At 35.4% G+C, this 12061-nt stretch overlaps 1 long non-coding RNA gene across 1 annotated transcript; it reads left to right on the top strand.

Moving 5' to 3' along the window:
• The first annotated feature begins 331 nt into the window (after positions 1–331).
• LOC149797758 (uncharacterized) lies at positions 332–10693 on the top strand. The gene is made up of 2 exons (XR_016421553.1): positions 332–1039; positions 9231–10693. It is a non-coding gene; the product is annotated as an uncharacterized LOC149797758 (long non-coding RNA).
• The last annotated feature ends 1368 nt before the right edge of the window (positions 10694–12061 follow it).

The following is a 12061-nucleotide window of genomic DNA, read 5'->3' as shown; positions in this document are numbered from 1 at the left end:
ATGCACACACACGCACACACCCACACACATTTAAACATACTTAGAGTAATCCAATAAAACGTACACTTTTAACAGTTAATGGAACTTTTACTAAAGAGTTAAATTTTGTATTTTATATATGTACATGTTGAATTTACAAGTGTATATAAGTGATATTTTATGAATCTGTGGCATGTATCTTCCGCCCATGGTACGCTCAGAGTATCGATAAGGGATGTGTAAACATTTAAACAGGCCATACAGAGAAACTTCACGAGAATCTTTTATCAATTTTCAAAGTATATAAATTCATTCGTAGTTCTGAATATGTTTTAGTAGTGAGGGTTTTACTTTGACGGTAACCAGGAATTTAAAGGCCTTTTCTAACCAGGAAGTGAGGAGAACGGATGATTGTAAACACGCCTGAAAGCTTTAAAAGTTATTCGAATTTTAATTTGACGTCATTGTCGTCAGTCAAGGAATATTTGAGACAATGCATCCTTATTATACCATTATACCTTTTTGTGTTCTACTAGTTTGTGCAGTTGTACTACAAGGAAAAGGTGTGGGGTCAAATTCAATCTCCACTAATACCACTCAGCCAAGTTCGACAGCTAGTATTACAACACTGGGAGAATCATCTACCACAGGTAATACTAGTGTTCCAAGTAGAGCGACATCTGTCACAGCCAGTTCAACTACGAATGGAATAGGTGATACTAGGGATACAAGTACAGCGACATTTGTCACAGCCAGTTCAATTACGAATGTAACAAATACTCAGACATCTACATCCACTGTAAAGGAAACTCCCACGACCAGCATAGTTTCAGCCACTGGAGGGAAAACTACGGTAAACACAAGTCAAAATACTGATTACACAAATACCGAATAGACCAATAGTACTACGAGTGTAACAAGTACTCAGACATCTAGCTCCACCGTAGTCAACACTTCTATGACCATCACAAGTTTAGCTACTAGAGGGACATCTATTTCGACAACCAATCAAACTGCTGGGAACACAACTGGTTCAAACGCAAGTCTTGCTAAAACCAATGTAAGTAGTAACAAAACCAAAGGTAAATAATTAGTTAAGTTTTTATTTTATTTATTTTTTATTACATCTATGTACAACTTTTTCCTCATGTGTTCTTCCAATGTATATATATATAATAAGAAAATCCACGTATTTTATATATAAATATTTACATATAAGGAAATGTTTCATTGGTGAAGTGGAAAGATTTCGCAGTGTCATTCGTAGCTTCGCTACACGTGGCAATAAAATGTTACAATTCTACTCGTGAAATATTTCTTTATATGTGCTCAAAACACGCAGATATCATATATGCATTGATTTTCTTGAATTTTGGAAAGAAAATGTCACATTGACCGGAAATAACTGCAGGTGCAGAGGTTCTTATGATGGGATTTTTTATGCTCGTTAATATTCTCGAGTGGGAAATAACACTTTTTAATAAATATTTCCCCTGAAATCATAAAACATTAAGACTTATCGTTGTGGATATGTTGTGATGAACACATATTTGACTTTAATTTATAATATGAGAATTATATATATATATATATATATATATATATATATATATATATATATATATATATATATATATATATATATATATATATATATATATATATATATTCTTTCGGAATGGACAGATGTAGGTGCAGATCTAGGAAATGTATTGTTGTTGTAGCTGTTGTTGTTGTAGTGTTTAAGGCCATTTTTCAGCACAAAATAGGCTGTACATGGCGGCCAGTATTAATGGTGGAGGAAGAACCCGGAAAACCCCCGGAAAGAACCACTGACCCACGAGAAGCTACTGGCAAGCTTTCTCACATAACCACATTAGCCGAATCCGAGACTCGAACCGACGGAGACAGAGGTGAGATGGCAGTGATCCGTAACGTTGAGCCCTTTAGACCACTCGGCCACTCGGGGCCACTAGGATATGTGTTAGTTTTACGTTACCCCAGGAAGAGTGTGTTCTTTAATCAGCCAAGATAATGAACATTTCAACCGCTAGGTCTATATTTTGTTACTTATAGAATGACGCGGTCGATTCACAGGTAATCAGATACGCTGAAAAAACTTTTTCATCAGTTCTCATTGAATTTATACAATATACTGCTACGTTAACCGGTCGGTATAAATTAATAGAGTAAGTTCACAAAATTCGAATCCATCCAGAATGGCCTAAATGACTCACAACCTTTTTGTTTGCTGAGTTGCATTAGATTTCGATGATTTTCTTTTCGAGAAAGTTTCGAAAGGTTTTCTTGGTTTTAGTTTTGAAAACTTCTTTATGTTATCTTGATTCTATCCACAACCTTCTCAAAATTTAGCGCAATACTAATTGTGCAAAAAGAATCCCTAAAAACGTAAAGATCAATATTTCATTGATCATTCATTTCATCCTGTCTTAAAATTGTTGCCAAAAGATCTGTCTCCAGTAATATTCACTGAATCCAACCCGTATTATAATCTGTGTCATCGATATGCATCACTGAAATTGTGACACAAAAAGTAAATAGCAGAAATATAATAACACACGAACGGTGCTTTCTTATTGGAGGCCGACGTGTTTACCTTTCCATATTTCCCAAATCAAACAGGTAACCAATGACGGATTATTCCGGATGAGTATTGCTCGCCCACTCGAAACTATAGATATGTCAGGTGTTCCAAAGTGCTCAAACGAAGACAAAGCCACAGGAGAACAGCTCCCACAGGTGAAGAGAATACCATCTTAGTACATTATATGACCGCAACAGATAATACCGTAGACAACGATAAAAAACATAGGCTTGTGGCAGCAGAGCTTTCCGTTACGGCTGTAAAGAGCGTTACCATATTCGGATCATGTGATACCTCGTCATTAGGGTACTGATATCACAGAGCGCTCAAGAATATTGAAGTTGAGTTCGTACTCATTTACTGATAAAGCCATTTCTCTGCATAAGTACTTAAGTCAAACGTACATCGCTGTGAAACATTATTTGGGGAATTGTTATTAGTGCTGAAGAGTTGCCCACCTTTACAATATTGGCGTAATCATTACGATTTTCAGGGTAAATTCCACCATTATGATTTACCTTCTTTCCCTTACGAATATCAGTGAAAATCGTAAATTCCGTTCCGGAATTAGTAGTTTTCATTCGGATCCTAAATTAGTGTAACCAAATATGGCGACCAAGAAATTAAAACGTGCTGTTGAAACTTACTCCGATGATGAGCCATAAAGAATGATTACACGAAAACAATGGGCAGAGAAGTTCAAACCAGAATACACGCAACATTTCCCCGTTATCCCGAGATCAGCAAAAGGTGAAAACTTTGCATTTTGTTGTTTTTGTTGTTGTTGCTGTAGGGTCTAATGCTATTTTTTCGCACAGGATAGGCTATACATGGCGGCCAGTATAAATGGTAGAGGAAGAACCAGGAAAACCCCCGGAAAGAACCACCGTCCCACTAGACGCTACTGGCAAGCTTTCTCACATACCCACATTGGCCGAACCCGAGACTCGAACCCAGGCAGACAGAGGTGAGATGGCAATGATCCGTAACGGTGAGTGCTTTAGACCAGTCGGCTACTCGGGGCCCCCCTTTACATTTTGTAATACGAGCTGTTAGCATTTCAGCGTCGCACACAGGGGAATGACGATTGTAAAACACGTTTCCACGAAGAAACTCAACGATTTAGCTGCCTTGCAAAGTTCGCCGAAGAAATTTTCATCGTTCTTTGAGCATTAAAAGGAAATTCGTCTATTCAGATGTTGCCGTTATGAATGTAGAGAATTTCATTTGTGAATTTATTATGGCACATCATTTGTTTTACTGCAAGAAGCGGTTAAATATTTACCAGTTAACCGAAAGCTTATTGCATATCCAAAAGAATGCAGCATTGATGTAAGAGTGGACAACTTATCAAATAAAAGTTACTATAAATAAGTGTTGTATCTGTTTTTAGTATTTTTAATCGGCTTCCTATTTAAAGCTGCTACCTAACGATATTTCTTTCCTCACCTTACAGTATTTCATAGGAAAGGGTAGATAACTCCAGTCATCTACACACGATCGGAGGCTATACTTTAGGAGTACATGTGCAATCGTTCCCTCGCATATGCGCTAGATTTGCTGGTGACGAATCGTTGTGTACAAGAGTTTATTTCTTTTAAATAAATTTTCACATAATCACAATTTTTTTGATCGGGAACGCCGGGAACAACGAGTGCAGCACTTACGAATAATTTTCTCAGCTGTTCTCGATAACAAAAACGGAAATTATATAGATCATTGAATATTATATTTTTAATTCATTTCCTGCAATTCGGAACATTTGCCTGAGATAGATTATATTATTTTATGTTACAGTGTCAAATTTTGCGCTGACACTGTTAGTAATAGGACTGTCACAATACGATTTATAACGAAGAACTCGATATTTTTAGGTCATAAACGTGACGAATAATTTCCATCTTTATTTTTATTTTGATTCAGAAGTTTCGCCAGAAAAACTACGTGTATAATCTGCAGTCTCTTCATTTGGAATTGCTTAGCATTGTCAGTATTGAATCCACCCAACCCCCAAAGAAATAGAAATAAAACATAAAAATGAGCACTCCAACCTTGTTTTGTCACCGTCATGTTTATCCTTGTCCGGTTCACTATCACATCCGAGTTCCCGATTATGGGTTGTACTAGGGTGATAAAATAATTTTCCAAAAGCATGGTGTTTCCGCTATATTTAAGTCATGGTTTTGTCAGGAAAGAAATAAACATTCAAAATTAAATGGCAGGTGCAGGAGAAGACGATCAGACAGTTTGTTTCAGGCATAAATATTATTATAATTGTTAAACTGGTATGGGATGTCTTTTTTTGGCGAGACCGCTGAGGAATAGAAAGTAACATAACTTATATAGACCGCTCAGGTTGCCTAAGTGGTTAGAGAGTGCGCATTGGATTCCAGAGATCACGGGTTCGAACCCCGGCTGAGTCATACCAAATACTTTAAGGATGCCACATGTCTGCAGCATGATGCCCCAGTGCTAAACATCGCTATAAACTGCTACACTGCAGACATCGTAGCCATTTGACTGAAACTTGTTAAAGCCACGTTAAAAATCCAAATCACCCTCACACACACACACACACACACACACACACACACACACACACACACACTTATATGGTCTAGTTATCATAGGTACATTTTTCAGACACATCTACATGCTCAGGATGAAGATTTAAGTACAATCGCAAGTTCCCTCCCTTGCACGTTTCTTGAACTAAATCTTATATATTCAGTGCCTAGCGATTCAAGCTATTGTAAAAAATAACCCAATCTAAATCATTCGAGTTTAATTCTGCTAAGATCTAGTCTGTATAAAACTTTCGAACTGACATTGCATGGACTGATAAATATAGCATGTGACCATGGATACCCTATTTGTGTGTACCAAAGATACACACGAAACAAATTAATTCTGTACCGGTCTGTGATTGGCAACCTTCTCAGCGAACCGAGAAAAAAATGCTGTATCAAAATCACACACATGCTCCGCCCACACTCGTATGACATAATAATGTAGTGCACGGGTGTTTCATTTCGCTTACTGTACTAATCAGGTGGGCTTTATCATATGGATTTCGAGTACATTTACATTACAATGCTTGAAATAAATTACGAAATTACTACGCTCTTTGACCCCGAGCAAAAAAATACATAGGTGGTCTGTAAATTTGGATCAGTCGTTTGGTACTTTATATTTTGATTATTAAGCTTAAGTTTATATATTCTGTTCATAATTTCATGCAAAATAGGCAGTTTTCAAAAGTCATCGCTTACCTTTGTTTATTCCTCGCAAAACGACGTGTGTACTTTGTTCCTACTCCGTTATTCCTTTTAAGGGTAGGGGAGGATCGTAAAGGATACTCATATAAGTGGATTTTTAAATTTAATAAAAACATTTCTAGAGATTTGGCACAGAGAAGATACAACTTTCTAGCTAGAGTTGGAGATTTTTATTTAGCCAATGGTAAAACACGCTGCAGAAGTAAAGTCCATTGCGATTGGACCAGCACAGTGCCTCATGTTAAGATTCAAATGCAAAGTTTCGTGACCTGCAGGCCTGTTTGTATCAATACTGTACTAAGAAGGCTTCACAAGTGATCTATTGAACTAATCTAAGCGGTTGACAGTGGAGATCTGATTTAGTCAGACTGGGTGCCCGTAAAAATCCAATTTTAAATATGGTTTAAATGCATACACATGGGTTACATGGGCAAGACATGGGCAAGACAGCATGTATGGCCAGGTTTAAAAAATCCCAGACGTTTGTTCTGATAACATATGTTCTTGGTTTTTCATTCCTTGCGTTTCTTGCTTCCTCCCCTGTCGTTATTTTCGTCTGCCTCTCTGTATACTCGAAATATTTTAAACTGAGTTCACAATCTTGCTTCAAAGAGATATCAACTGGCTTGATGTTTTTGTATTCTTCACCCCCCTCTCTCTACCCCAAAGTTAGATGGTTATAATACACCTTTAGATGGTTATAACACAGCTTTAGATGGGTATAATACACCTTTAGATGCTTATAATACACCTTTAGATGATTATAATATACCTTTCGATAGTTATAACACACCTTTAGATGGTTTGAATATACTTTAGATGGTTATAATACACCTTTAGATAGTTATAATACACCTTTAGATGGTTATAATACACCTTCAGATGGTTATAATACACCTTTAGATGATTATAATACACCTTTAGATGCTTATAATACACCTTTAGATGATTATAATATACCTTTAGATGGTCATAACACACCTTTAGATGATTATAATATACCTTTAGATGGTTATAACACAGCTTTAGATGCTTATAATACACCTTTAGATGGTTATAATACACCTTTATATGGTTATAATACACCTTTAGATGGTTATAATACACCTTTAGATGGGTATAATACACCTTTAGATGGTCATAACACACCTTTAGATGGTTATAATACACCTTTAGATGGTTATAATACACCTTTAGATGATTATAATATACCTTTAGTTGGTTATAACACAGCTTTAGATGGGTATAATACACCTTTAGATGGGTATAATACACCTTTATATGGTTATAATACACCTTGAGATAATTATAACACACCTTTAGATGGTTATCACACACCTTTAGATGGTTATAACACACGAGTTGCAGTGGTGTTTGGAAAAGTGACCTAGCTCGGTCCAAGGCGGGCGGTGAATGGTTCTTCCAGACACTTTGTTCAACGAGATGGGTATATTTCTTACACACCAGGTAAAAACAACAACATCATCATCATCATCAAGAACAACAACAATAATAATAATAATAATAATAATAATAATAATAATGATAATAACAGCATCACGATTATCGGGGGAGATGTCTAGTTAACTACACTGTTTGGTGATAAGTATATGTAAATATTCTTTAGGTGAAATTAAAAATAAGAACATTTCGGCCCCCAAAATATGTCATTATATATTGAAGTGTTCTTTATCTGTTGTTCATGAGGTTAGAATTTTAGTGCTGATAGTAAATCAAAATTTACCAACAAGAAAGTAATATATATATATATATATATATATATATATATATATATATATATATATATATATATATATATATATATATATATATAAAGAGACAGACAGACAGACAGACAGACACAGACAGAGACAAAGAGAGAGAGAGAGAGAGAGAGAGAGAGATTACCCATCGTTAAATATGCATTTGTGTGTAACCTTTCTGGTGAAACGAATGTCAGTTTTTCGAGATCATTTTGTGTGTTGGTGGGGGGTGGGTGGGTGGGCTTGGTATTACTCGCACTCATATGTGCTAGGCACACTTAATTTCAAAGGATTGCATGTTGAACATTTCTCATTATAAATCTATCACAATGACATTGCAAGACTTTACTTACATAATGAAATGGTGGAATGTGCGTGTTTGACACATTTTTTGTAATTAATTAAGATATTTCCATATTTTAGAGAAGAATTTATCCATGATTGAGATTGTTTGCATTCAATTGGTCTCTTTTGAATGTTTCTTTTCAAATGAGTGAAATATTTCTTTTCTGTACATAAAGTCTGTGATATAACTGATCTTTCCATCCTTTCGGCTCTATTTCTTTTTCCATTTTCAAGTCCCCTTCGCTGAAAGATTTTCTGTCTTCAAGGTCATTAGCGGTGACTGCAGTGTTGTTTTGGACTAATTGGGTATGACGACGGGTTTTAAAAACCCATCTCGATAAATAATATTAGGCAAGTTTCAAAAATAGAAATCCTTGCTTGAAACAAAGGATCAGTGTGTAATAAATAATTCTTACATATAATTTAACTGGATACGTGTTTTGATAGACTGATTAGTATGAAGGAAATGACTTTGGGAATCGCTGTGTGGTTGGATTTGATTGGACACAGAATCGGTAACCGTATAGGTGATCTGAGTTACCTGGGTTATTATACATACACTCCACGAATCTCACAGGTAATGTATTTGAATACATGTTGGACTCTGAATATTACTGGAGACAATTGGATTTGACAAATTACACGTATATTTAGTCACGGTGAAGTTTGAAGATGATCTTAGTAGATGTAGGCTGAGTTGAATGAATCCTTTGTGAATCTTTCAGGTGATCTTGATTGGTTTCTAGATGAACAGGTGAATCTCGCAGGTGAAAAAATAACTCCTATGGCTGAGCCAAATTACATTATAGCTTTGATCAGTGCCCCTTTAAGTACTTTATAAAAAAATCCTTTGCAAATATCAAGCGTTCATTTATAGAGAGCATTCTGTCTGACTTTCTTAAAGTTAAAATACTCCGTTTTATTTGGTATGTAAAAAGTGTTTTGAAATATTACGGCATCATTTCTTTTAATTCTTCAATTCTTAAAATCTAAGTTGCAAAATAGTTAACTTACTTTTGTTGCAAAATGGTTTACTCAATAGTAGTTTTGGCCAACTCGCTTTTCGCGCAATGAGTCCCGGGTTTGATTCCAAATATCCCGTGCTAAATCAAGTGTTTGAATATTTTCCTGGGTTTACCACTGTCGTGGTTATTGTCTAACAATATTTAAATATTTGGGAATACTTAATATGATCACTGAGAACATGTTTCACAGTCAACGTAAAATGCGTAAATATTTTTTAATTTTATTATATTTCAGGCAGACACAGAAAAGGGGGCTATAGCTGCAGTTGTTGTTATAGTTGGCGCACTTATTTGTATAGGGTTTGTCTACTTTTTTACAAATATTCAGATGTGGAGGAGATGTGTCAGAAAGTCTGAATCTACATAATCTACTGAAACGAAGAAACGGAAATGGAGAATTAAACCATTATAACAGCTACCGACTTTTAAATTAAATTTAATGTAATTATAATTTACAACATTCATGCAGTTCTGATTTGCAAAGTTTTAATAATGACCCATCTCTCTGAGACCATACCATCAATTTTTGGATTTCCTAAGTGTAGTTTGTCTCCGTCTGTCTGTCTGTCTGTCTCTCTCACACACACACACACACACACACACACACACACACAAAGAACATGGATAACTGCTAACACTGATCTTCACGTCTCCCTTCCGCTTAAATGCCAGTTAATGATAATTTTGATGTTCTGCTTGTTTGCTTGATTGGTTCATGGTTTTGCTACTTGTTAGTATATCATATTAACATATTTAAATGTATCAATGCTCCCAGATATAAATATATGTATGTATATGTATGTATGTATGTATGTATGTATGTGAGTCTATTGAAATAGTTCACACTTTTTAATGACAATTTGTCCAAAGCAACGGATTGATTAAATACTAGGGACACCAGATTTTACAAGTTTTCTTCTCCGCTTAACGATTTATGACATAAATATCATATATTCCGTAACCCAGACTAATAACATGCATCCTAAATTGCATGTAGATTAAATCAAATAACCGATCCTTAGTGTACGCTTGTGCCACGAGAACAATATGTATATAACTTCATTTTATAAAAGATAGAGATAGGGGACATAGCAAACATTTAATGAAACTGGATGAGATGGTTCAAGGTGTACGCTTGTGCCTTGCCCAGGAGAGTCGAATCTTCAGGGATACTGCAGTGAACGAGTTATCTGGATGTACTATTACTCAATGAATACCAGCGCGATTCATCGTATTTCAGGGACGCTTTTGTATTATTTTTTACAATTCTCGGGGGGGGGGGGGGAGACGAGGGGAGGAGAGGGAATAAATCTTTCGTAGTTGTTTTTATTAGCACTCCAAACACTATTGTAATGGAGTTCATGATTCTTGGAAACACTGTTAGAAACTGAACGGAAAAAATCTATTTGAAGGGGTCTGATAGTTGAATCTTTGATACATGCTATTAGTCTGGACACCGGAAGAGATCTTCTTTTTGATACCTTTTGTTGACTTACATGCTTGTGTTTATATTTTTGTATTTTATTTTTGTTGAACTCATACAACATTAAGATAAAATGGATGTCTATGATGTGATCAACATGCACTGACTTAAGTTTTCTGCAACAGTGTTTCGAGAGATAATTATCTATTTTAGGTTTAGTGCAGTCGATATGTTACAATCATGAATTATTATTCAATAAATATAATGTACATCTATTCCTATTAATTCAATGTCCATTCACCACCGTGTTTGGCAAATTAGCTGAATAAGATTACGTCAAATCGACTTTCGTTGGTAAGGAAAATGATTAGACTCAATGTAGAGTCCCAAATAATTACTATCTTTTCGGACTGAACGTAAAAACGGTTGCCTTCCTTGACAATAAAATAGACGAATCCATCCGATAATCGATGCGCTCTGACGCAGGAGAGAGAGAGAGAGACAGAGAGAGAGACAGAGAGACAGACAGAGTAAGCAACGGTCGATTAGAATTGTCTGAAGAGTGAGATATATCATAGTGAAACTTGTTCTGGTGGACACCTGCATAAAATGACACCTGCTAAAATGGGGCATCATTTACAAGATTCTTCTCAGTTTTAACTTTGTAATAATTCTCAGCTTTCATATATTTGGGTTCCGTCCATGAATGGCACATTCCTTTTAGTGTCCTTTGTAATAAATGTTGCGCTATACACGTAGTGATTGAGGTGTGTTGTGAAAACAATCTGCATTTTGTAAACTAGATACTTACACGCTAGCTATCCGAATACTTTTAACGAGTTTGAATTGTTTTATAACGTATGGATAATTTAACAAATAATAAATTATAGAAGCTGATTGTGTTCGGTAAATTTAATAAACTTTTAAGCCTTTGCGAATTAATTGTTCAAACCATTACAAACAAACTATTCAGTTTTAAAATAAATTCTGTTTAATTTATGTCTAAACATTTAAGACAGGTAGCCATTTTGCCTTTCGCATATTATTTTGCCAGCACAAATACAAGTTATACCTGCCATAAGATATCAGTGACTATTGCATATATCTTTCTAGGTCTTTTGACACCTGTAGATAAAAACTGGAATCGTTATTCTCATCCCATCTCCTCTTTCATCTGTAATTGAACCGTCGTTAGAGTTTTTCACTTATGTTTATATATACTTTCTTACTAGCAATTTTGTTTCCGTTTAAACCTGGTATTATATCAAAGATACAATTTTCAAGCGATGCCTGTTGTGTAGACACTAGTTTGTAAAAATAACGTTGAAATTCGCTTCCAGACAAAATAGTTTGAGCGAAAATAAGATTACCTCGAAGAAGAAAAAAAATATTCTTTTACCGTATTTGGACTATCGCGTCCTCGCACCCTCCAGAGTTAGTAATCTTTCACCTATGCTAAGGTTTCACTCGACAAGGGTTTTGGTGAATTCCCCGGACGATAACACTTTGCGGACAAATGAGAATATTTCTATATTAAAGATAAAAATGAAAGAAAAGAAATAATTTTGGGAGGAAAGAATGCTTGTAAGATTTTTATTAAGGTGTTCAGGTTAATTCTTTTTACAACTGATAGCATTTACACT

Source organism: Sinohyriopsis cumingii, chromosome 6 (assembly GCF_028554795.1).
Source record: "Sinohyriopsis cumingii isolate HCF-2022 chromosome 6, ASM2855479v2, whole genome shotgun sequence".
Classification (NCBI taxonomy): Eukaryota; Metazoa; Mollusca; class Bivalvia; order Unionida; family Unionidae; genus Sinohyriopsis; species Sinohyriopsis cumingii.
Note: the sequence above shows the minus strand (reverse complement) of the source record. Positions and strands in the feature narration are given on the sequence as shown.